Source organism: Cupressus sempervirens, chromosome 6, assembly GCF_028749045.1.
Source record: "Cupressus sempervirens isolate cs-2001-9-10 chromosome 6, ASM2874904v1, whole genome shotgun sequence".
NCBI lineage: Eukaryota > Viridiplantae > Streptophyta > Pinopsida > Cupressales > Cupressaceae > Cupressus > Cupressus sempervirens.
Window position 1 is genome coordinate 350,375,822 of NC_143123.1, and position 26,993 is coordinate 350,402,814.

The following is a 26,993-nucleotide window of genomic DNA, read 5'->3' on the forward strand; positions in this document are numbered from 1 at the left end:
TTAACCTAATTGATAACAAGCTAAGAGTCACCAAAGATATCTAATTGATCCACTCTCCATTTAGCTACAATTTTCATGCCATTGATCAAAGCCCCATATTCAACAATTTTGTTTGTACAAAGAAACATAATCTTGTATGCTTTGGGCAATGAGTATCTCTGTGGTGTAATGAAGAGTAATCCAACACCTGATCCTTGTTGTGTGAAGGACCCATTGAAGAACATAACCCATGTGTGGTGTGTGAGTGTCAGAATTGACTCATCTGGGAAATCAATGTTCATTGGCAGAAGACTCTATATGGGTGCTTTGGCCAGCTGGTCTACAATTGCCTGTCCCTTAATAGCCTTGTGTTCAACATATTGGATGTCAAACTCACTGAGTATCATAATCCATTTAGCCAATCTTCTTGTGAGAGCTGCCTTATTGAGCAAGTACTTTAGTGGGTCTATTTTAGCCATGAGCCATGGAGTGTGAGCAAGCATGTAGTGTCTCAACTTCTGGGAAGCAAAGACAACTACCAAACAAGCTTTCTCAATAATGCTATAGTTCTTCTCATAAGAGACCAATTTTTAGCTCAAGTAGTAAATAGCTCTTTCTTTGTTGTCATTATCTTCCTAAGCCAATAGGATGCCTAGAGATGTTTTAGTGGCTGAAATGTATAAAAGCAAAGGCTTCCCATGAATAGGAGTCATTAGGATGGGTGGATTGACAAGATATTTTTTGATCCATGTTAAGCTTTGCTCACAATCTTGGCTCCAATTGAATTTCACACCCTTATGTAAGGTCTTTGTGAAGGGTTGTTATCTATCTGCCAATTGTGAAATAAACATGCAAATAGATTGAAGCCTTCCCTATAGTCCTCTCAACTTACTGATGTTTTGAGGTGGTGGCATGTCCATTATTGCTTGTACTTTCTCTAGATCTACCTCAATTCCTTTTGTAGAAACAATGTATCCCAACAACTTCCCTGATGTGACACCAAATGCGCATTTCTTAGGATTGAGCCAAAGACTGAACTTTTCCATATGATCTAAGATGGGACCCAAATCTTGTAGATGAGTATTGCGTTTAACACTTTTGACCAAGGTATCATCAACGCAGTCCTCCATGGTTCTATGCATCATATCATGGAAAATTGTAGTAACAACTCATTGATACGTAGCACCAGCATTCTTCAAACTAAATGACATCACATTCCAACAAAAGGTTCCCCATGCACATGTGAAAGCCATTTTCTCCTAGTCTTTTGGTGCAATTTTTATTTGATTGTATCTAGAAAAACCATCCATAAGTGAATACATCTCATAGCCAGCCATCATGTCCATGATCATATGAATATTAGGGAGTGAAAAGTCATCTTTAGGAAATGCCAAGTTAAGATCATGAAAGTTTGTACAAACCTTGATAGATTTATCATGCTTGGAAACTGAAACAATACTAGATATCCATTCAGCATAATAAATTGCATGGATGAAACCAGCCTTTAGGAGTTTCTCCAATTTTTCTTTGACGAGCAATGCAACATGAGGGTGCATTTTTTGAAGCTTATGTTTAACTGGTTTGATGCTTGTTGCTATGAACAAATGATGCATGATAAGATCAGGATCCAATCTTGGCATGTTAGAGTATGTCTAGGAAAAAATTATTTTCTTTTCCTTGAAAAAGGCAATGAATTGTTCCTTCTCTTCAGGTGACAGTGACCATGCCAGATGTATCATATGAGGATGTTCTTTTGTGTCTAGGTTAATTGGCTACGTCGGCTCTATCAACACTGATGATCTCTCTTGAAAGTGACTGGGAAGAACATCAAATATCTCATCTGTGGGTGCCTTAGAGAGGTTTCCACCCTTGGATACATCTTTTGTTTTTACTTTTTTGGGTTTCAACACTGCCACAATGTGGTTTTCACCATTGGACCTTTTACATTTTTTATTTTTTAATTGTGTGACTGAGATATTTGATGTCAGCCTCAGTCATGTTGATGCTTTGCTCATTGGTGGAAGATGTTATGGGTTCGATAGTGTTTAGGTAATAGGCGAGAGCATAATCATTCTGGAATGTGGGGACTTTTCTAGATGCATTGGGGTTCCAGTGTATAAGCTCAGGATGTGTGAGTGAGAGAGTAGTGGTTGGTTCAATTACATTCATAGTATATTCTTTAAGTGCTTGGACCAGCAATTTGATACCTACGAAAACCTCATCCATAGGTGTATTCAAATGCCTCAAAGTACGAACATCTATAATTGACAACTTTAGGACACTAGTTGAATTTGACCCATGTGACCTAACCCTAGACATTTCACCCACTTCAATTTGGTTTTCATAGACATGCACTTGGTCAATGTCTTTATCAGTAGTCGCTTCTAAAAGAGAGTCAAACTCATATTCCTTAGAATTAGTGCTACATGGCGAGAGATTATAGAACTCCCCAATAGTGATAGGGGAATAGTCACCTTCATCCTTTGGGTTCTTACACAAATACTCAACACGACATGATTGATTAGATTCTCCCTTTTCTGAATGATATTTGAGTTGCTCAGTATTGTCCTCAGAAGAATCACTAGTATCATCCACAATGCTAACACGTGGCACAAATTCATCTGGCTTAGCAAAGAATTTAGTGAGATCATAAGGGATAGGATGAGGATAGGAATCCTCATCATCAGATTCTTCCTATTGAGTATCTGAATCAGCTTGTGACTTATTTTTAGATGAACTCTCAGGTTTGGGGATGTATTTATTTGATCCCAAATGGAAAGGGACCTTCTTAAACCCTAGGCCAGTTGTATCACGGTTGCTTTGATAGGATCAATTAGGATATTGTTATTGCACCCAATAGGGCCAGTTCCCTTGTAACCAAAATGCTTCATAAGCCTAAGACCAGACCCATATTTCTTAGGAGTGATTTCTTGAACTTGTTCTATTAGGTCCATTGGAGCCTTTTCTCTGTAAAGCCATGCAACAATGGCTTTGTTTTCACTTTCATCTTCTAAGGGAACTATAGCTTTGACAAAAGTGCCATTATACTTGGTCTAAGGTGTTAGCACGAACAAATTCTTTGCTTTTGAGGGTCTCCCATAATGTCAAGGAGACTCTGGGAGAGATGTTAATGACAACACTGGTTCAATGTAATACTCTCCCATACCAGTTTCTTTTAGTTTGAATGACTGCTCAATTTATTTCAGCTTATTGTCATGATAATTAGTGGACTCATGGTTAGTAGGGATGAAAGTTTTAGCAGCTTTGAGCATATTGCAGGTATAGCTAGTAGTGGCAGGAATAGTAACTTTAGAGCCATGAAATGGGAACTTGATGCATTGGTGGTATGTGGATGGCACAGTGTGCATCTCATGTATCCTTGGCCATCCTAACATAATGTTGTAAGCCAAGGGAATGTCAAGCACTTGACTGGTGACATTATTTTCAAAAGGACCGACATGAATTGGTAAAATCAAAGACCTAAAGACTTTTGCTCCACTTTGTCATATGCTTTGATAGTGATCTTTCATCGAGGATCAACAGAGTCCTCAGAATAATTCAATTGTCTAAGCAGAGCAGTAGAGACAATATTTAGGCTAGCACCATTATGAATGAGTACTTGACGAACATGTGTCTGATGGACCATAACCTCGATGTGTAGAGGTTGATTATGTGGGTGACTCAATGAGTTGTCATCTTCCTTAGAAAAAGTCATAAGATATGGCGAGGTCAAGTTACCCACCATGGATTGGAATCGCTCAAGATCAAGATCTTGAGGAACATTTGCCTCAGTGAGGGCTTTATCTAGAATCTACCTGTGGATAGGCGAGATTTTAAGTAGCTCAAAGATGGAAATCTGAGCATTAGTTCATTTTAACTAATTGAGAACACTATAACTGGTTGCGGTCAAATTTGTTGTGGGTTTTGCACCTTTGCCAAATGGACCAACAAGGGCTTTGTCTTTGTGTTGTTCAAGATCTGAAGTAGGAGGCACAGGGCCTTTGAGCACCAACTTGGTGCATAAGCAAGTAACAACGTTAGCACAATGTTGTGAAAGCATATTATCCATTTCATCAGAAGTAGTGCCCCTCAAGACAAATGGTGTCTTGGGTTTGTCATTATCTTGCTTGCCCTTAATGGTAATAACATTGCAGTATTTAGAATCCACAGGTTCAACCATGTGAATGACATTTTCATCATTGGAATATGTATAGTTGACCTTGTTGTAGGATTGTGGTTTTGAAGTCTCTCCTTTTTCATAAGCTGGGAAAGGTTCTTTGAACGCCTTGTGATCTGAATTTTTGTTATGTCCATCTACCACAAGATCACCAGCATCAATCATGTTTTGGACTTTGTGGCACAAGTTTATACAATTGCTATTTTTGTGTCCCTTGTTTTGGTGATACTCATAGAATGAGGTCTCATTCCACCATGGTGGACATGGTTGTGGATCATAGGGATGAGGGTTATCCATTGGTGAAATAAGCTTATGTTGTAGCAATGTTTTGTAAACCACATCCAAAGGTTCTCCCAAAGGCATATACTCTCACTTGGGGCATGTTGTCCAAGAGTTTCTCAATTTTTTCCCAGACGTCTTATTGTCAGGAGGAGGTTTCTCAACATTTTTGGCTACTTTGTGGCCATCTGTGAGATTAAATGCAGCTTTAGTAGGTTTGGGTGTGACATTGTCAACAACTCCATCATGTACAATTTCTTAGTTCTTGTTGACATGTTTGGTTTTATCTCTATTGGAAGTGGAACCTTTTTTAATGTCTCTCTAAAGAGTGAGTTCACCTTTCTTGACCATAAATTCTTTGATATGGATAGCTTGTGTAATCATGTCTTCAAAGGTACGTGGACCTTGTAGCTAGACTCTATATCTAAAATTAGGTAAGAGGTTATCAGTGAAAATGTCAAGCTTCTCCGTTTCTAAGATTTTACGTGAATACTTAGTGTATAGTTGTCTCCACCTTTGGAGGAAAGTGAGGAAGGGTTCACCAACCTTCTGTTTAAGGTTGCATAGATCTCAAATATTGACAGGGTGTTGTATGTTATGAGAATATTGTTGAACAAATAGATTGGCAATTTCGTCAAACATCTTGATACCAGGGGGTAAATGTGAGAACCACTCCAAAGCCTAACCATCGAGGCTTCTAGGGAATAAACACATGAGGTAGGTTTGATCATGTATAAACTCCATAGACAAAGCACCAAATTCCCGCAAGTGATCTTGGGGATCAATAGTACCAAAGTACTTGTCATATTTGGGTAGTTCTACGCCTTGTGGGAAAGGCAACATGTTTATGCTTTTGTCAAATGGAAATGGACAAAGAACATCCAATGTGTATGTCTTTGTGGGTTTCTCTTTCTCTTGCATCATCTGAGCCAATTGGTCTTGCATAATTTTCAATTGTTTTTGGAGTTTAGAGGTCTTAGTTTCTTCTTCAGGTGTGACAATGGTTTCCACATTGAAATGAGAAGGTAACTTTGCTCCCTCTTGGGCAAGTTTGAGAAATTATTTTTCTTTCTCTTCATTGAGTAAGATTCCCATGTCCTTTTGGAAGTTTTTTTCTCTTTGACATTTTTCTATGTGTTCAGGGAGTATTCCCACCTCTTAATGTTCCTCATCGGTGACATAGTCTTTCTCTTTCTCTTTGTCATTTTTAGGTGTTTCTTGATGTCGACTGTAACTACCATGTTCAGGTTTACGATTAGTCATTATAGGAATGTGTTCAGTTTTAGTGTTTTGTGTTTCAAAAGATCCTCTGAAAAAAGGATCAGACATCATGTTTGGTAATACAGGACCTCTATTTGTCTCAATATCCTCTTGGTACAAAGGATTCCTAATTTGTTGCAGGTTTATGGAAAATGTTCACTGAACTTGAGATGACCTGGCACTTGAGGGAGATCGTGAAGATGCCTCACTAGCCGAACTAGATATAGATTGTGTAATGAAAGGTAAGCTACCTATGCCATGATTACGACCCCTAGCATGAACACATCTAAGGTTATGGGGATAAAACACATTGCTGCTTCTGGTTGCGACAATCATAGACAAGGACAAGAAGCTAGAACCTGGACAATAACTACACTAAGACTGAGTCTCAAAAAGGACAAGATAATAGCAAGAATGCTATCCACCAAGGCACAAATGATCTAATTTAAAGGCTAGAATAGACATAGATTATGACCAATCCAACAAAAAGTATGACAAGCATTAAGATGAGGACCAAAAATAAATTATGAGATGAGACTAGTCAAAGTGCAAGATACAAGCCCTTAGCAAAGCAAAGTGCTATTGTTTCAAGACTGTTTGCAGATAGAAAGTGACAAATGGATGCAGAAAAGGGTAGTGTGTAGGCTGCAGATAGTTAAAATAGATCAAAAAGTGGAAATGCTGACACAAGATCTCGTGCAAGAAACTTTTATAGGCTCCGCGAAGAAGTTTTCTGGATCGTGCGAAGGTCAGTGATAGTGTTTTAATTTCATGTGAGGAAGTTCAGAGGGTCGCGCGAAGACTCATGACAATAGTTTAATTTTTTGCGAGAACAAAATAATTTCCTGTGAGGACAAAATGATTTTGCGTGAGACTAAAAAAGTTTTCATGTGAGAAGGCAGACCAATTTTACAACAGCGACTAAATTTGACAAGATTTTTGGACTTTTCGGATAGAGTAGATAAATTTATCAGACAAATCTGATTGGATAGGTAGCAAGGTTGATCAAGTAAGACGTTTGGATAGAGTTTCAAGTTTTCAATCTAGGAAAAGTGTTTAAACAAGACAGTGGGAAGCAAGGAGTAGTTGAAAATAGTCCTGTTGAGGACAAAACAACTCGATAGGATAGGGGAGTCTTGACCTTTGTTTGTTGTAACTGGTTTGGACTTTGTTGATGACTCGATAACAAACACACTTTATCCCTAGAAAGAAAAATTGGTAGAGAAGGACAAATCTTTGTCCCACATCTTATGTGCATGCGTGTACCTTACCCCCTAGAGGGTGCCCATGTTTTTTGTATATTCGAAGGACTCAATAGTATATGCTGAAAAAGTGCCCTTATGGCAGGGGACAAGTGTGTATACCACCTTCAAACATCTAGAAGCATACCATTCGTGAGTTCTATAGGAGAGATTCTTCCCCCTCCTTGCACAAAGATTATGCCTCCTTTTGGATGTGAACTAGGTGGCTTCTAACTAAGAGGTTTTTACTTGGCTTTTGTTCGAATTAATCCCTGGTGGCTTTGCAAGTGGAGTTGAGGCTAGCAGCCCACACCAAAATCTGAAAGTGCACACTACTTGCTCAACAAGCTAGGGGCCTATGCTGACTAGTGCACAAATAGAGCTTCCCCTTGATATGCAATATGAAGAATTAAGGGGAAGAAATTAATCTAGCTTTGGAGTCTTTCACTCTACAAAGCATCTTGATTATAGTGAGTTTAAATCTTTGGCGAAAGGAGTGTGCTCACTTGGGTCATTCTCGAAGGTTGGATCACTCCAGCAAGCCCTCTAAAGGATTGACATGGACTGTTGGTTTAGATCTAAGGGTTTGAGTTTTTGATTTCCCTCAAGGGGAAAGAGCATAATCCTCTACCTTATTTCCTTGCCCAAACACACAAGACAAATTAATTATCGACTTGGCTTAATCAATCCAAACTCATTCTTCCTTAAAGATTTTGATTCCCTTAAAGGAAATCATTGTCTTATCATAGAAGAGAACAAGCTTTGGAGGACCACCAAGCTGCTTGCCTTCTTCGAAATTCCATCTTCCAGAAGTGTCTAAGTTTCTAATTCACTCTTGGTCATGACCTCCAAGAAGTGAGGAGCATATTCCCCTATTCTTCTATCTTGTACCCTAGGAAGTTCACAAGCCCCTAATTAGATTAGTTTTGAAAGCAAGAAAAGAAGACACAAATTATTTTGTCAGTTTGAAATATGGTCTTTGATAGGCGTATCTTCGACAAGCGTCCTGCAAGCAAATAGTCAGTTCGTTTTCAAGTGAGTTTTTAAAAGAAATCTTTGGAAAACATCCTGAAAACAATAGTTAGGCTGCAAGAAATCAGAGAAATAGATTCAAAATAACATACATTAGTAAAATTAGACAATCTGTAAATCAAAAAATGCTTAAAATTGAAGCTGCTATTACAAGATCTCATGTGAGATCTCTGACAAAGGCGCAAAAAATTATTTCAAGCTTGTGCAAAATTTCTTTACGGCTCGTGCAAAGAAACAGGTGCCGCAAAAAGTTTCACGTGCTCAAGAACTTTCTCACGTGACATGTAGAGAATCTTCATGCGAAGATTATGGATTCTCACGTGAAAATGAACAATCTTGCACGAAGATTCCCAAATCTATACTGGAAAGTATAGACATAGAACATGAAAATGATTAAAAAAAGTAGAAAGAGGCCATAAAAGTTGATTTTCTTTGCCCCACGATGGGCACCAGAAATGTATAAGCAGAATGTGGCCTTACACTTCACACACACACTTCAACATGGTCTTTATATGAGGATTCATCTTAGAATGAACATTGGATTGCCCATCCGAAAATCATCCAACAAGTTGACTTGTTGCCTTCTATCTAAAGGGATTTTGCTTGTTGATATCCTCAGAATTGAGATGCAGGCAACCAGACCCTCCAAGAATGAAGGATTTAAGAAATGAAATTAATCTATATGATTGTGCAAATTAAGCTAGAATGAACATGCAAATAAATCTAAATATGTTATGCAATTAAGATAAGAACATATGAAAGAAACTATGCTAAAATGAATTCATATTAATTCTAAGCTAACAATGAAAATATATGAGAATATGCTAAAGCTTAAATGAGTATTCAATTTGGCAGCAATTCGTTTCAAATTCTTCTTCATCCTCCTAAAATGAAGAGATGAGGGTCTCTTAAATAGATTTTCCTGGAATCCATCAATGGTTGAGATCGATTTCAATCAACGGTCATGATTAAAGATGAGGTTCAATCATGAAGGAAGACTCCCAAATTAAAGGGAGTTAACTAACTCAGATCTGAGTGTAAGAGTTAGTCAGCTTAGATAGACTTTAGTGTCAGAGTAAGTGATCTGAGTCATTTCCAATTTGATCAACAGTGAACTGGGAATTTCCATTCTTGAACTGAAGAGAAATTAGGAGAGATATTTAATTTAATAAAATGAGATATGCTCTCATAATTACCTTTTTCCATTTAATTAAATAATTCTATTTAATTAATTAGAGACATTTTTCTTATTTAATTAAATAACTTCATTTAATTAATTAGGAATGACTTCCCATTTAATTAAATAACTTTGCTTAATTAATTATAAGTAGCTTCTCCATTTAATTAAATAATTTGTTTAATTAATTAAAATAGGCATATTTGTTAAATTAAATAAATTTAATTCCATAGTACATTAGCCTTAGGAGATAATTTAATTTAATTGAAGTATAAATACTTAATAATTAAATTAAATCTTAATCAATAGGTTTTAATGTGACTAATGTGAGTCAATACTATAGGAATTAAATAAAGAGTATAATTAATGTAGATTTAGGTTTTCTACATTTGACAATTAAGTCAAGTAGAGAGTAGCATAATAAGAATTGCCTAGTGACATAGGACTTTAGAATCAATCAGAAATATACCAGAATTGGTGATTGTGGCAATAAGCCAATTTTGGGGTATTACAATTGGTACCAAATGGGTGTTTAGAAACAAACTTGATGAGAATGGTGAAATAACAAGAAACAAAGCCAGATTAGTTTGCAAAGGCTATGCACAAGAAGAAGGACTGGATTATGGAGAGACATTTTCCCCTGTTGTAAGAATGGAAGGAGTAAGAACATTACTTGCATATGCTGCATATAAAGGTTTCAAAGTCTACCAAAAGGATGTGAAGTCTACTTTTCTGAACGGTATACTAGAAGAGCAAGTCTACATTGAATAACCAGAGGGATTTGTTGATGAGAAGAACAAGGACATGGTTTGCAAGCTGCACAAAACACTTTATGGATTAAAAAAAGCATCTAGAGCATGGTATGAAAGGTTGCACAAATATCTTGTAAAGATAGGATTTGAAAGAATAGATGACAACAAAAATTTTTACAACAAAGCTAAGGAAGGTAAAGAAATTTTGATATCAAAAATCTTTGTTGATGACATAATATTTGGAGGAAAATATGTTTTATGAAAAGATTTTGCTGATCAAATGAAGCATGAATTTGAGATGTCAATGTTTGGAGAAATCAAATTCTTTGTTGGATTACAAGTACATCAGTTAAAGCATGGCATATTTGTGACCCAATCCAAATACATGAAGGAAGTACTCAAAACATTTGGGCTAGAAGACTGAAAACCAATTAGCACACCAATGGCAACAGGCCATAAACTATCCAAGAATGATGAATCTACTGATGTAAATCAAACATTGTATAGGTCAATGATTGAAAAGCTACAATATGTTGTACATAGTAGACCAGGCATTGCATTAGCTGTTGGAACATTAGCAAGATTTTTTAGCAATCTAAGATAAAATCACTTAATGGTAGTGAAGAGAATATTGAGATACCTAAAAGGAACTGATGACTTTGGTTTATACTACAAGAGGAATGAGAAGTTTCAACTAAAAGCTTACACTGATGCAGATTGGGGAGGTAACATTGATGATAGAAAAAGCATGAGTGGAGGAGCACTTTTCTTAGGAAAGAGGTTGATTACATGGACAAACAAAAAGCAAAGTTGCACCTCACAGTTTACTGTTGAAGCTGAATATGTGGCAGCTGCTATAAACTGCACCAATATTGTGTGGATCAAAAATTTGCTGCAAGGTCTGAAGGAAGAAGTAATTGAGATTGTGACACTTTATTGTGATAATACAAGTGCTATAAATATATCAAAGAACCTAGTAATGCATGCTAAAACTAAGCATATTGCAATCAAGTATCACTATGTAAGAGAGCTAGTGGAAGACAAACAAGTGAAGATGGAATATGTCAGCTCAAAGGAATAGATTGCTGATATGTTCACAAAAGCATTACCTAAAGATGCTTTTGAGTATCTTAGAGGTAAGTTAGGGGTGATACCCCTAGCTAAGGCTACTTGAACCAAAAAGAAAGAATGTCCTGCATCAAATAAGCTGAATGTTGAAGATTCTACACATTGATGTAGAGGATGTTTACTTTGGGATCCATGCCTAAAGTAGTAGAAGTGCTGAAACTTCAAATTAGTCACAAGCAAGGTGACAGAGGGAGACATTAAATGAACCTGTAAGAGCTACATTTGCATATTAAGATGCTAATATGTCTTTGGCATTGTTGCTAAAGAGGGAAAAGTGAACAACTGATCAACAACTATTGAAGATAAAGGATCAAAAAAGAAGAGGGAGATAACTAGAATAAAGATAGAGGGAGATTTTAGAGGTTGATCAAAACAACAGAAGATGAATAATATAGAGGGAGAAAGATAAATATAAAGGATACAGTAGCAAAGAGGGAGAAGTGAAATGAAACAATCAAAATAGTAGTAGGAGATGTGATATTACAATTTACTTTTTGGCATTTGACTTACTATTCTAACCTAGTGAGCTTTTGAAGGAATAGTTTAGTCTGATGGTTGATTAGTTTGGTTTGCCATCAATGCCAAAGAGTGAGATTGTTGGAAGTCTGATTGAAAAGCTCATTGTTGTTGAAGATCAAAGAGGGAGATTTTTGTAAAAGAATGTTTTCAATCATTTTTTTTCCATTGATGTCAAACTTGCTATTTGTAGGGATGATATTTGCTTATAAGATCCAAGCACTACCACTTAGTTGATTGATGAAGAGGATTTGATCAACAAGATGTAACAAGAGCACCTAAATGAAAGGTTGAGTTATGATGTTGTGATGAAGTGCAAGGATCAGTTAAGACAATGGTTAAGTAATGTATTGATGACATACTCAAAGATACAGAGGTTGGTCACACTTAGATACATTGGAAGAAGAAGTTGTAACAAGGTTGACTGCAAAGCTTTAACTAAGATCATCAGTAGGTGCCGAGCAAGTTAGTTGAAGCCAAGCAAATTCTTAGTAGAAGCTGAGCAACATACATTTCTAGTGTGTGCCGAGTAATCTTCAAGTGCTGAGTAAAGATTAGGTGCCGAACATCAAAAATTTTTTAGTTGGTGCCGAGTGATCTTTAGGTACTGAGCATCAGGAAAAACATAATTGATGCTAAGTAACACAGTATGTGCCAATCACTAGTATTTCAATAGTGCTGAGCTACTGCATTATTGAAAATGATGAAGATTCACTAAATCTAAGCCGACATAGTGGTTGCATTGAATTTTGTGAACGAGTTGGAAGATAAGGATGATGAGTTGTTGGCACAAAATCTTATTTAAACCATTTTTGGGTGAATTCTAAAAGATTATTCAAGAAGTTTCTAGAGGAAATAGAATATGGGTTAGATAAAATGAATCCTACCTAATCCATGTGAATTGAATTGAAAAATGGAAGAATTGAGCAAGAAAAGGAACTCCAAGACTTCTATTTAAGAAGTCATAACCAAGAAGCAAAGAGCTGCTGATACTGTTGCTACTGAAGTGCCAAATTTGCAAAGTGGTTGAAAGGGTGTCAAGAAGGAGACATCTAGGAGAAGGAAAAGCATAGAGGCTCTACTTCTATGAGTGGTCATGAAGAGATGATTGCACTGGTACATTGAGTATGGAGACTCAAGGAGACAAAGCTTGAAAGAAAATGCAAGCTATTAAGAGTTGCAGAGATTGAAGGCTAGACAAGGGTATGAGCTGAGAAGTGATCTAAGATCTACAAGATAAGTTGTAAGTTGTAGTCAGGTCAAGATTTTCTAATAATCTCTAGCAATTTTATTAAATTTGAAAATCCTATGGACTTAGGTTGTCCTAACAACCATTTGTAAATCCTTTAATTGGGTGGCATTCTAAGTGAATGTTCTAAAGTCCTCTAACCAAGCCCACTTCTAACAGGGTGGTTAAATCCTCTAACAAGGTCACATTTAATAGTGTGTTGTCAGCCTTTAACAAGGTAGGCCTTTTAGAGGGCATCACTTTAGAAGGGTGAAAATTGAGTAGCATATTATTGGTGGTTTTTCCAAAATTGGGTTTCCACGTAAATCACTGTGTCATGTGTTGATTTCTTGTGTGTTATACTTGCATGTTGATTTATAGTAACTTGCTAATTAGATAAGTTAAAGCTTGGATGGATGAATGGTTGAATGATTTCACTATACTTAGTGAAAAGTTTGAATATGACATTTGGACCTTGAATAACTGATTCAACCCCCCCTCTCAGTTATTCTAAAGCAATTCTAATAGAACCTATGATATGTTCCACTAGTGAACTCATGCTTAACATAATAGAAATAGATATAAAGTATCTTAGTCAAAAAATTAAAACAAAAACAAAAAATAAGCATTTAGATGGCGAAAAACACTTTATGCTGGTGTCTGAACCCCCAAAAAATAAAAAATAAAGATGTATCCAAGGGAGAAAACCTCTTTGAGGTACATAAGGATGAGGTACTTGGTAGTCTGCCATGCTATTTTCAATATAGATCTTCAATTCTTATTGAATCTATATGGCCTATTAATCTTGGTACATAAGAGGCTCCTAAAATCATTCATGTTGCTCAATCTTTATCAGCTAAGGAAATGGAGAACTTCACTAAGTTCTTCCAAGAAAATAAAATCAACTATGCATGGACCTATTCAGATATGCCTAGGCTTGATACATATCTTATCATACATCACCTATCTATTTCTCTTGGTGTCAAACTTGTCAACTAGAAGTTGAGAAAAATGCATCCACATGTTGCTCTCTTGCTTAAAGCATAATTAGAAAAGCTCTTAAGTGCAAACTTCTTCCAAGCTATTGACTATGCAGAGTGGATCTCCAACATTGTACCTATGTCCAAACATGATAAATCCATCCCTGTGTTCACAAATCTTAAAGACTTGAATAGAGCATGCCCTAATGGTGATTTTCCACTTCCTAACATAGGCATGATAATGGATATGACTGCGGGGTATGAAATGTATTCTTTAATGCATGGTTTCTTGAAATACAATCAAATCAAAATTTCCCCTGGGGATCAAGATAAAATAATATTTACATGTGCATGAGGTAAATTTTGTTGGAACGTCATGCCCTTTGGGTTAAATAATGTAGGAGCCACTTACCAAAGTTCCATGACCACTATCTTCCATGATATGATGCATAAGAATATGGAAAACTATGTTGATGACACCTTAGCTAAATCTAGGAAAAGAGATACACACCTTGATGACTTGAGTTTGATATCAGACTGCATGGAGCAATTTTAACTTAGGTTAAATCCCAAAAAGTGTGCTTTTCATGTCACATTAGGAAAACTACTAGGCTATATCATATCTACAAAAGACATAGAAGTTGATCAAGGAAAGGTGCAAGACATTATGGAAATGCCTCCTCCTAAGAATATTAGTCAATTAAGAAGTCTTCATGGACATCTTCAATCTATTAGGAGGTTTATATCTTAGTTGGCTGATAGAGCTCAATACTTAAATAAAAACTTGCACAGAGGCTCCACATGTATTTATAATGAGGAATGTCAATGAATCTTAGATAAAATCAAAGGATATTTGGCTAAACCTCTAATATTGATGCCATCAATACCAAGAAAACCTTTCATATTATACATCTTTGCTATAGATTCTTCCCTAGGAGCACTATTAGTACAAAGTGACAAAAATGGAAAGGAATGTGCTATATACTACATTAGTTTAACTTTGGTGGCTTATGAAATGAATTGCAACAACATTGAAAAGGCTTCCCTTGTAGTGGTATTTGCCTCCCAAAATCTTAGGTACTACATTCTAGCTCGCACAATACATGTCATTGAAAATTTTTTTCCCCTCAAATATTTACTAAATAAAGATGTGCTTACTAGATGTCTTGCTAAATGGATGATGATTCTATCCAAATTTTACATTCAATATGTCAAACACAAAACTATTAAGGGACAAGCCATTGCTGATCAACTTGTTAATTTTTTGTTACAAGATATCACTCCTATGCAGATTGAATTTCCTAATGCTTCCATCATGTATATTGCTAAAAGAACATGGACAATGTTATGCAATGGCTCTCACACCCATAATGGAGCTGGTGTAGGCATTCTATTTATCACACCTCACAGTTATATAATCCTGAAGTCTTAAAAACTCTTATTTCCATGCACTAACAATATAGTAGAGTATGAGGCTTTAATCAATAAGATTAAAATGGCTTTAGAATGGAGGATCATAGAGCTGCACATATATGGAGACTCTCAACTTGTTATTAACCAAGTTAATAATGATTACCAAACTAAAGATGACAAGCTTGTACCTTACAAGAAATTGATCAATTCCCTATAGGACTACTTCAACATTCCAACAAATTCCTAGGGCAAAGAATAAGGCTACAAATGCTATGGCCACTCTAGCATCTATTCTTTAGTTGTAAGAACATGAATCAAGCTTTGAGTTCTTAGTGGAAGAATTGCATCATCTTGTATATGACTCCCTCGATAATCATGTGATCTACATTATTGTCAGTCATGATTCCTCCTATTACTCCACTATTTTCTTCTACCTACATGATCAAGTAATCTATAAAAATATCATGTGAAACAAAAATTGCCATCTTCTTCAAAATGCCTCACACTATACCCTTGTCTCTAGTGATTTGTATAGAAAGAGTTTAGACAAAACACTTCTTAGGTGTCTAGAACTAGAAGAGTCTGAAAAGGAATTGTCCGAAGTCCATGATGACATTTATGGGGCACACTCTAATGTCCTTGCACTTGCTCAAAAACTACTTTGGGTGGGTTACTATTGGCCAACTATGCAAGCTGAAGTGTTAGCTACATGGTAACTTAATTCATGCTCCTAGGTGTGAGCTCATCTCTTCTATTACATATTGGCCTTTTTAGTAGCTAGCCTTTGGTTTTGTGGGAAAAATTCATCCAAGCTCATCTAGTGGCCACAAGTTCATCATTATACTGACCAAATACCTCACAAAATGGGTTGAAGCTAGGCCTTTATTTGCTACTACAAGAAAGCACATTGCCTCATTTACTCTCAACTACATTATTTGTCACTATGATATCCCATCCTCCATCGTCACCGATAATGGAGGAAAATTAAAAAATAAGGACCTTATGCAAATCTGTAAGAAGTTCAAGATAAAACAACACTGGTAGTCTATATACGATCCTCAAGGGAATGACCAAGCTGAGGCCTGTAACGAGATGTTTCTAAAAATCCTACACATAATGGTCCACAAATTAGGTAGAGATTGGCACTTGTAGATTAATCTAACACTCTTGGCTTACAAGACCACTATATGTACTCCTATGGGGGATACACCTTTTTCACTAGTCTATGGTTTTGAGGCTATCTTACCTTTAGAAGTTGAGATTCTTTTCTTGAGAGTCTCTCTACATGGGTTGATTATTGATGAAGACCATAGAGCTGTGAGGATACACAAGTTAGAAACCCTTGATGAGCACTGCAAGGTTACTTTTGATCACATAAGGCCTTATAAAAAATGAATGTCTACTAGCTACAATAAAAAATTCAATCCTCAAGAGTTCCAAGTGGGTGAACTTGTTCTTTGAGAGAACCCTAAGAATAAGAAAAATAGGGAACATAAGGGGAAATTTGAGCCTAACTAGTTGGGTCCTTACATCATCACAACAATGTTTGGATCTAGTGCATATCAGCTCTCTACTCTTGAACGAGAACAACTTTTTGAGGTTATTAAAATTCTACATCTAAAGAAATTCTATGCTTAAGGCTCTCTTGGCTCAGTTATTTGTAAATATCTCATGATCCTAAAAAATCCCTAAAAAATAGAAAATGTCCTAAAAAAATCTTCTTCTTAGTGAAAACCAACAATTAGCACTTTAATGTATTACATTTGAAAAAAAATACAACAAAAATTGAAAAAATTCCTTAAAAAATCTACCAAGTGGTGAAAATCTAGAAACAAGCACTACTTGAGACCCTCACACCTATGTCTATCAATCTCACTCATTCACTCAATAATACATTTCCTAGATTGGAATTATCTCTTTTCCTCATCTTAGGGGCATGAATTCTTACCTTAGTAGAGTCTTCTTGTGCATTAGGGTTTCTTTAGCAATTCATGCAAAACAATGTTTCTCAACACTACCCCCCTTGACATCAAGTGTTTCTTAAATTTTTTTGGATACCTTTACTACAATCTAGGATGCTACAATATTTCTCACTATCATGTGCAAGACTTAAATAAATAACAATGTGACATACACACACACACACACACACTTTTAAACATTTAAACTTGCTGAGATATGATGAACTTTATATTCTTTGTGTGCTATATATGAAAATTTTGTTGTTGAGTGTTCCCTCCCTAATAGTCTTTTGAGGATGTCATGGACTAGAAGATTGGGTGCATGGGGCATTTTTTACTTTCTTTCTTCTTGTGGGCATACTTTTTTAGCCTAAGGTGTTGAGTGTTGGATACAATTGTTCAATTGTGTGTTGTCTTTGATGTCACATAAATGTCATATCAGTCATCAGATAGAGTCTATCAAGCTCAGATGGTTAGCAAGGAAAAGGAAAGAGTCTACCGAGCTTAGATGGTCAGCAAGGCAAAGGAAAGAGTCTATTGAGCTCAAAAGGTTAGTAAAGAAAATTTGTAGTGTCGATCGAGTAGACAGTTGTTACCAAGCCTTCAAGGTTAAGCAAGGAAATTTAGTTGTTACCGAGCTCAATCAGTCATTAAAGGGAAATATGGAAGAAATAGTTCTTATTGAGCTCTCACGAATAGATAAGGAATTCAGTTCTTATCGAGTCAACTCAGTAGCCAAAGGACTTTGTAGATGATGCAATGTTAATCGAGTTAAGGCGGTTAACTGAAGAAATTTTTTGAAGTAGTATTTACTGAGCAGGGTCGGCCAAATGAAGAATTTCATTGATTTTTGAAATAACGTCTATTTGTTTAAAATAATATTTGTAGCTGACTGATGTATGGTTTATTGGTAAATGTAACATGAGAATGAGCTGACTTGATAATCTTAATGGTATAAATAAGAGGTCAAGTTGCAAATTCTAAGTGTGGAAGTGGAATTGATATGATATGAGAATTGATTATTGTGGAAGCAAATTTGAAGGATGATCAGAGATCATTGAGGAGCAGAAAATCCATATTTAATCAAGGAGGATCTAATGATGAAGAAAAAAGACCTATAATCAACAATTCAGTTGCATCTTGTTCAGGTCAATTCGTTGTTGCTTTCTAACAATTATAGCAGTGATTTCAAATCTCTTAATAGAGTTGGTTTAACAACCATTTTGTAAATCCTCTAACAAGGTGATAGTTCAGTTGAATTGTTCTAAATACCTCTAGCAAGACCACTCATAACAGGGTGATCAAAATCCTCTAATAGGGTCACACCTAACAGTGTGCATTGTAACTTTTAACAGGGTTGGCTCCTAATAGGGCTCACTTTAGAAGAGTAAACATTGGTAACTAGATACTTGGTGGTTTTTCCCATATTGGGTTTCCACATTAAATCTGGTGTCTCTTGTGTTCATTTTTTTTTCAATTACATGCATGATTTCTTGAAGATAAGTAATAGTTTAATTTACCGAGTTACAACATTTTTGTTATATTTATTGAGTATTAGCAGTAACTAGATCTTTAAGACATCTAAGGGATCTGTGAATTAATTTTTCTTAGTAACTAATTCACCCACCCTCTTAGTTACTCTATCTTTAATCCCAACAATTGGTATCAGAGCTTTTGGTGCTTTTAGGAAAAGATTTCAAGGATCTAAGCCAAAGATTAGAATGTCTCACAAAAGGGAAATTCCAAGACTTAATAGGGACAATTTCTTAGCATGGCAAGGATTGATGAGGCTTCATCTAGCTTCTATTGGTGATACAGGGCTAAAGTACCTTGATGAAAAATATGAAGAACCCTTTGGTACATTATCTATCAATGATATTGCTGAAACTAAGACTCACAACAACATGATGATAGATATAGCATCTGGTCTAAGTTATGAAGAATTTAATGATATCAAAGATTGCAAAATTGCCTTTGAAATATGGAACAAGCTAAAAGAGATCTATGGATGAGATGATAATGTGAGAAGAGCCACAACAGAAAGTTTGAGAGGTCAATTTGATCAAATGAGGATGAGAGAGGATGAAAACATTGCAAAGTATGGTGAAAGAGTCGAAGCATGTGTTAGTGCTATCAAAGCATCTAGAGGAGATATCAAGGAGGAGATAGTTATAAGTAAATTTCTTAGAACTCTACTTCCTATCTATGCAATCAGAGTCTCTAAAATTCAAGAGGGAAGATGTGAAGCAAATCATAAGATAAATTTGGAGGCCATAGTTGGAAGATTGACTACATTTGAGCTAGACAACTATGACAATTATGTTCCAGTTGCCAAAAACATTAAATCAGCATTTGAAGCCAAGCTTTCACTCAAAGAAAAAGGGAAGAAGACAAAGGATCCATAGTCAGACAGTGATAACGAATCAGAACAAAGTTTAGACAGTGATCTTGAGGTGGTTGAAGCTCTACTAGCAAGGAAATATTCAAGAGGCAAAGGGAAATATAAAGGTAAGTTTCCTCTAATCTGTTTTTCTTGTGAAAAAATTGGACATATTGCTGCTAGGTGCCCAAATAAGTAGAAAAAGGATTAGAAGAAAGGTCACCAGTACAATGGCAAGAAAGACTTCAAATCATTCAAGGATAAAGGTAGTAAAACATGTTTCATAGCTAAAGATTCTAATGATTCTGATGATGATGAAGAAGAAGAAATTATCTACATTACTGTGAAAGATGAATCTAATAATGATGAAGAAATGGCACTTATTTCTCATATGAGCAGAAATGATACATGGATTATAGATAGTGGTTGTTCTCATCAAATGACTGGTGATAAAACTAAGTTTGAACACTTTGAAGACTATGAGGGTGGTAGTGTAAGATTTGGTAACAATGAACCTTGTTGCATAAATGAAAAAGGAAGAATCTCTCTAACCAGGGAACTTGTATGTGATAATGCATATTGGGTAGAAGGACTAAAGCACAATTTTTTGAGTGTGGCACAACTACTCAATAGTGGATTCAAAGTGGAATTTATGCAAAGAAAAGAAAGATTGCTGAATGACAAAGGTAAGCTGATTGGATTAGGCACTCAAACAAAAGGTAACTTATTTTATCTTGAACTTGGTGAATATTCATGTTTTATTGCTCAAATTGAAGAGATTTGGTTATGGAATAGGAGGTTACATCATGTAAACTTTGATAACTTGATAAAAATCAGTAAATACAGGAAAGTAAGAGGCATTCCTAACATAAAGAAACCTGAGGTTGGTCTATGCAAGAATTGTCAAATTGGTAAAATGGGAAAGACTAGTTTTAAAAGCAAGAACTATCAGACTAAAGAAGTTCTAGAAATTATGCATACTGATTTGTGTGGACCTATTGGCATTGAAAGCTATACTGGTGAGAAATTTTTCATTCTTTTTGTTGATGATTATTCAAGAATAATGACTGTCATGTACCTAAGAGAGAAATTAGAAGCATTTGAAAAGTTCAAATGGTATTTGGCCAGAGTAGAAAAGGAAAAAAGCAAAAGATTGAAATGCTTAAGGTCTGGCAGAGGTGGTGAATTCATTTCACATGAGTTCAATAACTTTTGCATTGAAAGGGGAATCAAAAGACAAGTTTCAGCACCTGGAACTCCTGAACAAAATGGAATAGTAGAAAGAATGAACAGATCTATCATGGACCATGCAAGAACCTTAATGATTGAGAAAAACATTGCTATCAAATATTGGAAGGAAGCTATCAGCATTGCAGTTCATACCTTGAACCAAGTATAGCTGAAAAAGGATTCATTCAAAACCCCCTATGAGTTATGGTATGGCTACAAATCCAATGTAAGTTACGTAAAAGTTTTGGAAGCAAATGTTACATTTTGAAAGAATCTAGAAAAGGTAAATTTGATGTAAAAGGTGATGAAGGAATATTTTTGGGATACTCTTGCAAAAGTAAAGAATATAGATGTTTGAACTGATCCACTCACAAAGTCATAGAAAGTGCACATGTGAAAGTTGATGTGTTTGAAGAAAGAACATAAGAAGAAAGAAAAAGGGAACCTGAAGACTATAGGATATTTGTTTACATTGAACCTGATACAATAGCAAATACATCTATCGATCAAGAATCTTCAACTCTCGAGTCTTCATTAATTGAGTCACAGGAAGTTCAAACTGAGTACATACCTACTGAGCTACAAGAACCCAAGTTGCAAACAAAAGCTACCGAGTCAACATCTACTAAGCTCGAGCGACCAGAATTAGAACCAAAAGTTGAAGCACAAAAGGTTAACAAAGAAAGTCACCCAAAAGGAAAGGAGCCGATGTTAGCCAAGTATGTCAGGAAACATCATGCACCAGAGCATATCATTGGAGACAAACCGAAAGGAACAATGACAAGAAGTAAGTTGAAAAGAACTTGTTTACTTGCTAATTTTGAACCTAAAAATTTCAAAGATGCACTAGATAATGAAAGTTGGATTGAAGCTACGAATGAAGAAATAGAATAGATAGAGAAAAAAAAAACATGGACTCTTGTACCTAGACCCAAAGACAAGAATGTGATTGGAACTAAGTGGGTATTCAGAAACAAGCTAAATGAAGATGGTAAGGTGTCAAGGAATAAAGCTAGACTAGTATGAAAAGGATACTCTTAAGAAGAAGGTGTAGACTATGGAGAAAATTTTGCTCCTGTTGCAAGATTGGAAGGTGTCAAAACCTTACTTGCATATGTTGCATACAAATGATTCAAATTTTATCAGATGGATGTCAAATTAACATTTCTCAATGGCATATTGGATGAAGAAGTTTACATTGAACAACCTGAAGGTTTTATTGATCTAGACAAGAAGGACATGGTTTACAAATTGCATAAAGCATTGTATGGTTTGAAGCAAGCTCCCTGAGCATGGTATGAAAGACTGCATAACTATCTTATTTAGATTGGTTTTCGAAGAACTAATGACAATAGTAGTTTGTACATAAAGGAAGGACTAGATAATAATATTGTTTTGGCAGAAATATTTGTAGATGATACTTTGTTCACTGGAAATGATGATCTTTGCAAAGAATTTTCAGAACAAATGAACAAAGAATTTGAAATGTCAATGTTTGGTTAAATCAAATTTTTTGTTGGTCTTCAAATTCAACAGAGTAAGAATGGCATCTACATCACTCAATCTAAATACATCAAGGAGATACTGAAAAAGTTTGGTATGGAAGACTGCAAACCAGTTGGGACTGCTATGTGTATTGGATTGAAACTTACCAAAGATGATGAATCAAAGGAAGTGGATTAGACATTGTATAGATCTATGATTGGAAAATTGCAATATGTGGTGCATACAAGACTAGACATTGCCCTTGTAGTAGGAATTGTAGCAAGATTCTCAGCAAAACCAAAAGAAAATCATATGATGGCAATCAAAAGGATCATGAGATACTTAAAAGGAATTGAAGATTATGGATTATGGTATAAACTTGGAGGAAATTTGGATTTAAAGGTGTTCACTGATGCAAATTGGGTAGGGAATGTTGATGACAAAAGGAACACAAGTGGAGGAGCTCTCTTTCTTGGAAAAAGGTTGGTTTCTTGGACAAGTAAAAAATAGAATTGTACATCTCAATCCACAGCAGAGGCTGAATATGTTGTAGTAGCAGTAAACTATTCAAATATTGTGTGGTTCAAACAATTATTGGAAGGTATGAAGAAAGAAATCAAAGAACCTATTGTTATGTTTTGTGATAACACAAGTACAATTAACATCTCCAAGAATCCAGTGATGCATTCAAAAACCAAGCATATTGCCATAAAGTATCACTTTGTTAGAGAATTGGTAAAAGAAAAGGAAATTAGATTGGAATAAGTCCAAACAAAGGAACAAATTGCTGACATATTCACAAAGCCTTTACCTAAGGATGCATTCTTATATCTAAGAGGTAAGTTAGGGGTCATTCCCTTATCTGAAGCTCACTAAAATATAATTTTAGTAATGCATCAACACGAACAAAATTGAAGATCTATCAGTTGATGCAACAAACAAATGAAGACATTGCATATGAATCAGTACATTAGGTACAATGCTATTTAGTTAATTTGTGTTGTCTTTGGCATGTGCTATCAAAGAGGGAGAGTATACTGTCATATCTTTTTGAAATTTACAAAATAATAAGAGTTTGTGCAAGAGAGAGATTATTATGAAAGAGGGAGTTTTCTATATTTGAAGAAGAAAGTGAAGTATTCTATCAGTAAAGACTTGTTTTCAAATTTCATTCTGCTATGACATGTTGTGTTGCCATCAATGCCAAAGAGGGAGATTGTTGGATACAATTGTTCAATAGTGTGTTGTCTTTGATGTCACACAAATGTCATATCAGTCATCAAATAGAGTCTATCAAGCTCAAATGGTCAGCAAGGGAAAGGATAGAGTCTACCGAGCTTAGATGGTCAGCAAGGCAAAGGATAGAGTCTACTGAGCTCAAAAGGTTAGTAAATAATATTTGTAGTGTCTACCGAGTAGATATTTGTTATCGAGCCTTCAAGGTTAAGAAAGGAAATTTAGTTGTTATTGAGCTCACTCAGTCATTAAAGGAAAATATGAAAGAAACAATTCCTACCAAGATCTCATGGATAGAGAAGGAATTCAGTTCGTACCGAGTCAACTCGGTAGCCAAAGGATTTTGCAGATGATGCAATGTTAATCGAGTTAAGGCGATTAACTCAGGAAATTTCTGGAAGTAGTATTTACTGAGCAGGGTCGGCCAAATGAAGAATTTTATTGATTTTTTAAATAAAATCTATTTTAAAAAAATAATATTTGTAGCTGATTGATGTATGGTTTATTGGTAAATGTAACATGAGAATGAGCCAACTTGATAATCTAAATGGTATAAATAAGAGGTCAAGTTGCGAAATCTAAGAGTGGAAGTGGAATTGATATGATATGAGGACTGATTATTGTGGAAGCAAATTTGAAGGATGATCAGAGATCATTAAGGAGAAACAAAGCCATATTTAATCAAGGAGGATCTAAGGATGAAGAATAGAGTCCTGTAATCAGTAATTTAGTTTCATCTTGTTTAGGTCAATTCATTGTTGCTTTCTAACAATTGTAGTAGTGATTTCAAATCTCTTAACAGATTTGGTTTAATAGCCATTTTTTAGATCCTCTAACAAGGTGAAAATTCAGTCGAATTGTTCTAAAGACCTCTAGTAAGGCCACTCCTAATAGGGTGATCAAAATCCTCTAACAGGGTCACACCTAATACTGTGTATTGTAACCTTTAACAGGGTTGGCTCCGAACAGAGTTCACTTTAGAAGAGTGAAAATTGGTAACTAGTTACTTGGTGGTTTTTTCCATATTATGTTTCCACATTAAATCTAGTGTCTCTTGTGTTCATTTTGTTTTCAATTGTAGGCATGATTTCTTGAAGATAAGTAACAGTTTAATTTATCGAGTTACAATATTTTTGTTATATTTACCGAGTATCAGCAGTAACTAGATCTTTAAGACATCTAAGGGATCTGTGGATTAATTTTTGTTAGTAATTGATTCACCCCCCCTCTTAGTTACTCTATCTTTAATCCCAACAGTTGAGAACATTAATGTTTGACCCCCTTAACACTTTGGACCTATAATGCATCATCCTTGTCTAGTTTTGCAAGACCACACTCAGGGGTTATCCTGGCACTCATGCCTTGATACAAGTGCAATCTTGCTATAATAAATTTAGGAAATCTAATTGCATTAATCACCTTGACTTACATGTCTTTGATGCTTAGCTTGGATTCCCACATTTCTATATGACATAGGTCATATTCATATCCTTAGTTTTTATAGTGACGATTGTATGATCTTTCGATGTCCCTAATAATGCTCAACAATGAAATTGGAGTCTAAATGTTTTGTGTCCCTTGCAAATAAACCATTTTTCATACTAGTTTGTATTATAAGTTCATTCTAGGTTAGTCTTGCATTTTGCATATGGAGGGAGCTCTCTCTTCATCTTTCATGGACATATTAGTTAACTGCATTCATCTCTTCTTAAATATTTCTCTTGATCATGCATTTTGTTCCTTGTTGATCATATCTATTTGAATGCTTCCTCTATACCTTTCATCATAAGGGGTTAATATGATCATCACATATAATCTATCCAAGTATCACATTCTCAAAACATAAGTCTACATCCTATATATGAGAGCTCAAAACATGAGAGAGATCCATGAGCATATAAACACAAACATAAAATTGAGCATACGTAAACATGAGAAAAAGTTGAAACATCATATGGAAACATAAAGATAAGTGCTGAAACATCCATCACATGAGCATAAAAATGAGACAAATACACAATACTGATCGATCAAATCCTGTATCTCATATATATATAATGATCCATCAAATACAATATAGGATCGAAAATCTGAATAACTTTCTCAAAATAAATATGATACAAAAAAAAGTGTCACAAGGACATCAACCTAGATCTACTCCTAGAACTAAGACTAACTCCCACCCTCATGGACTAGTAATGGTTGTGGCAGTGGAGCTTGTATCCAGTCTAGTGGCTATACTGCACCCTCTAATCTACCTACTTTCTCTGAATAGTCTAGGAGCCCCTATCTGGGTGGTACTACATGTCTATACATAACATAGCAGTAGGCCTCCTACACACTGTGATGCTCTAACTCTTGTCTTGCTACATCCTGCTCCCTATGAAGCTCCTTGCTCTATGCATGCTCATCTATGAGTTGCTAATCTCATATAACTATGGTGATCTATGTTGTCTGTATCTCTGCCTCTAAGGCCCAAATTTAAGCATCTTGTCCATCCTCTCTATCCCCTCATATAGGATTCTCTTGTCATGAATTTACCCTCTCCACCCTCCTACTTCTCCATCGATGCTCCTCCTCCTCCTCCTCACTCTCCTCCTCTTAGGCCTGCATCCATCTCACCCTAGCAGCTAGAAAAATACTCTCAATCTCCATCTATCTCCCACGTATACCTCCATCTCTACCATATCCTCCTTGTCCCACTTCTATAGGAAGCATATCTTACACTATGAATCACATGAAAGGATACCTCTACATCTCATATAGATATGCTAAATTAGTCACCACATTTTCTGAGTCAGGTCAGTAAGCCTAGGGCTTATGCATCAACATTGCCATGTCCCTTAGAGTTGTCTAGTAATCTAGCATAGGTAACTGACCCTAGTCCTCCTCTCTATGAAAGTGGGTGTATGTGGTGCTCTCCATGAATTTTACTTGTCTCTAGACTTGGCTGATAAAAGACTACTAAAAAATCTCAAAATGTTTCTTGACCAACAACCTACTATAATGCATATACTCTAGCTCTCGCACATCTGACCATTTGGCACATTGACAATATGGTTGCTAGAAAAAAGATGCGATCTCATCAAATAGTTGGTAATATTATGTCACATCCTAACTACGTGACTGAGGGATGAATCCTATATATTTGTAAATGAATAGGTGACTACACTCCCATGGCTGCACCCATGGCCGTATAATCACAATATGCTCCCAAGCTCATATCTATGCCAACATTGTACTACATGCCCATATCTTACCCTTATGGTAGAGGATCTCATAAAGCTTATGATACATATCAACAAGAATGGTGGGTCCCCATGCCATCCTTTGGAGCCACCCAATCAAATCAACAATCAATATGCCCCACCCTAGTGGGAAGCCCATTTGGTTCCTATTTGTGACAAGGGCCTAGACAACCAATGAAAAATCAAGTAGGCTAAAGGATGTTGGTCCCTATACTCATCTATGAGTCTCTTCCAATTAATATGATGATCCGAGATGGTCACATCTACAAATAATTGATGTACTGCCAATCT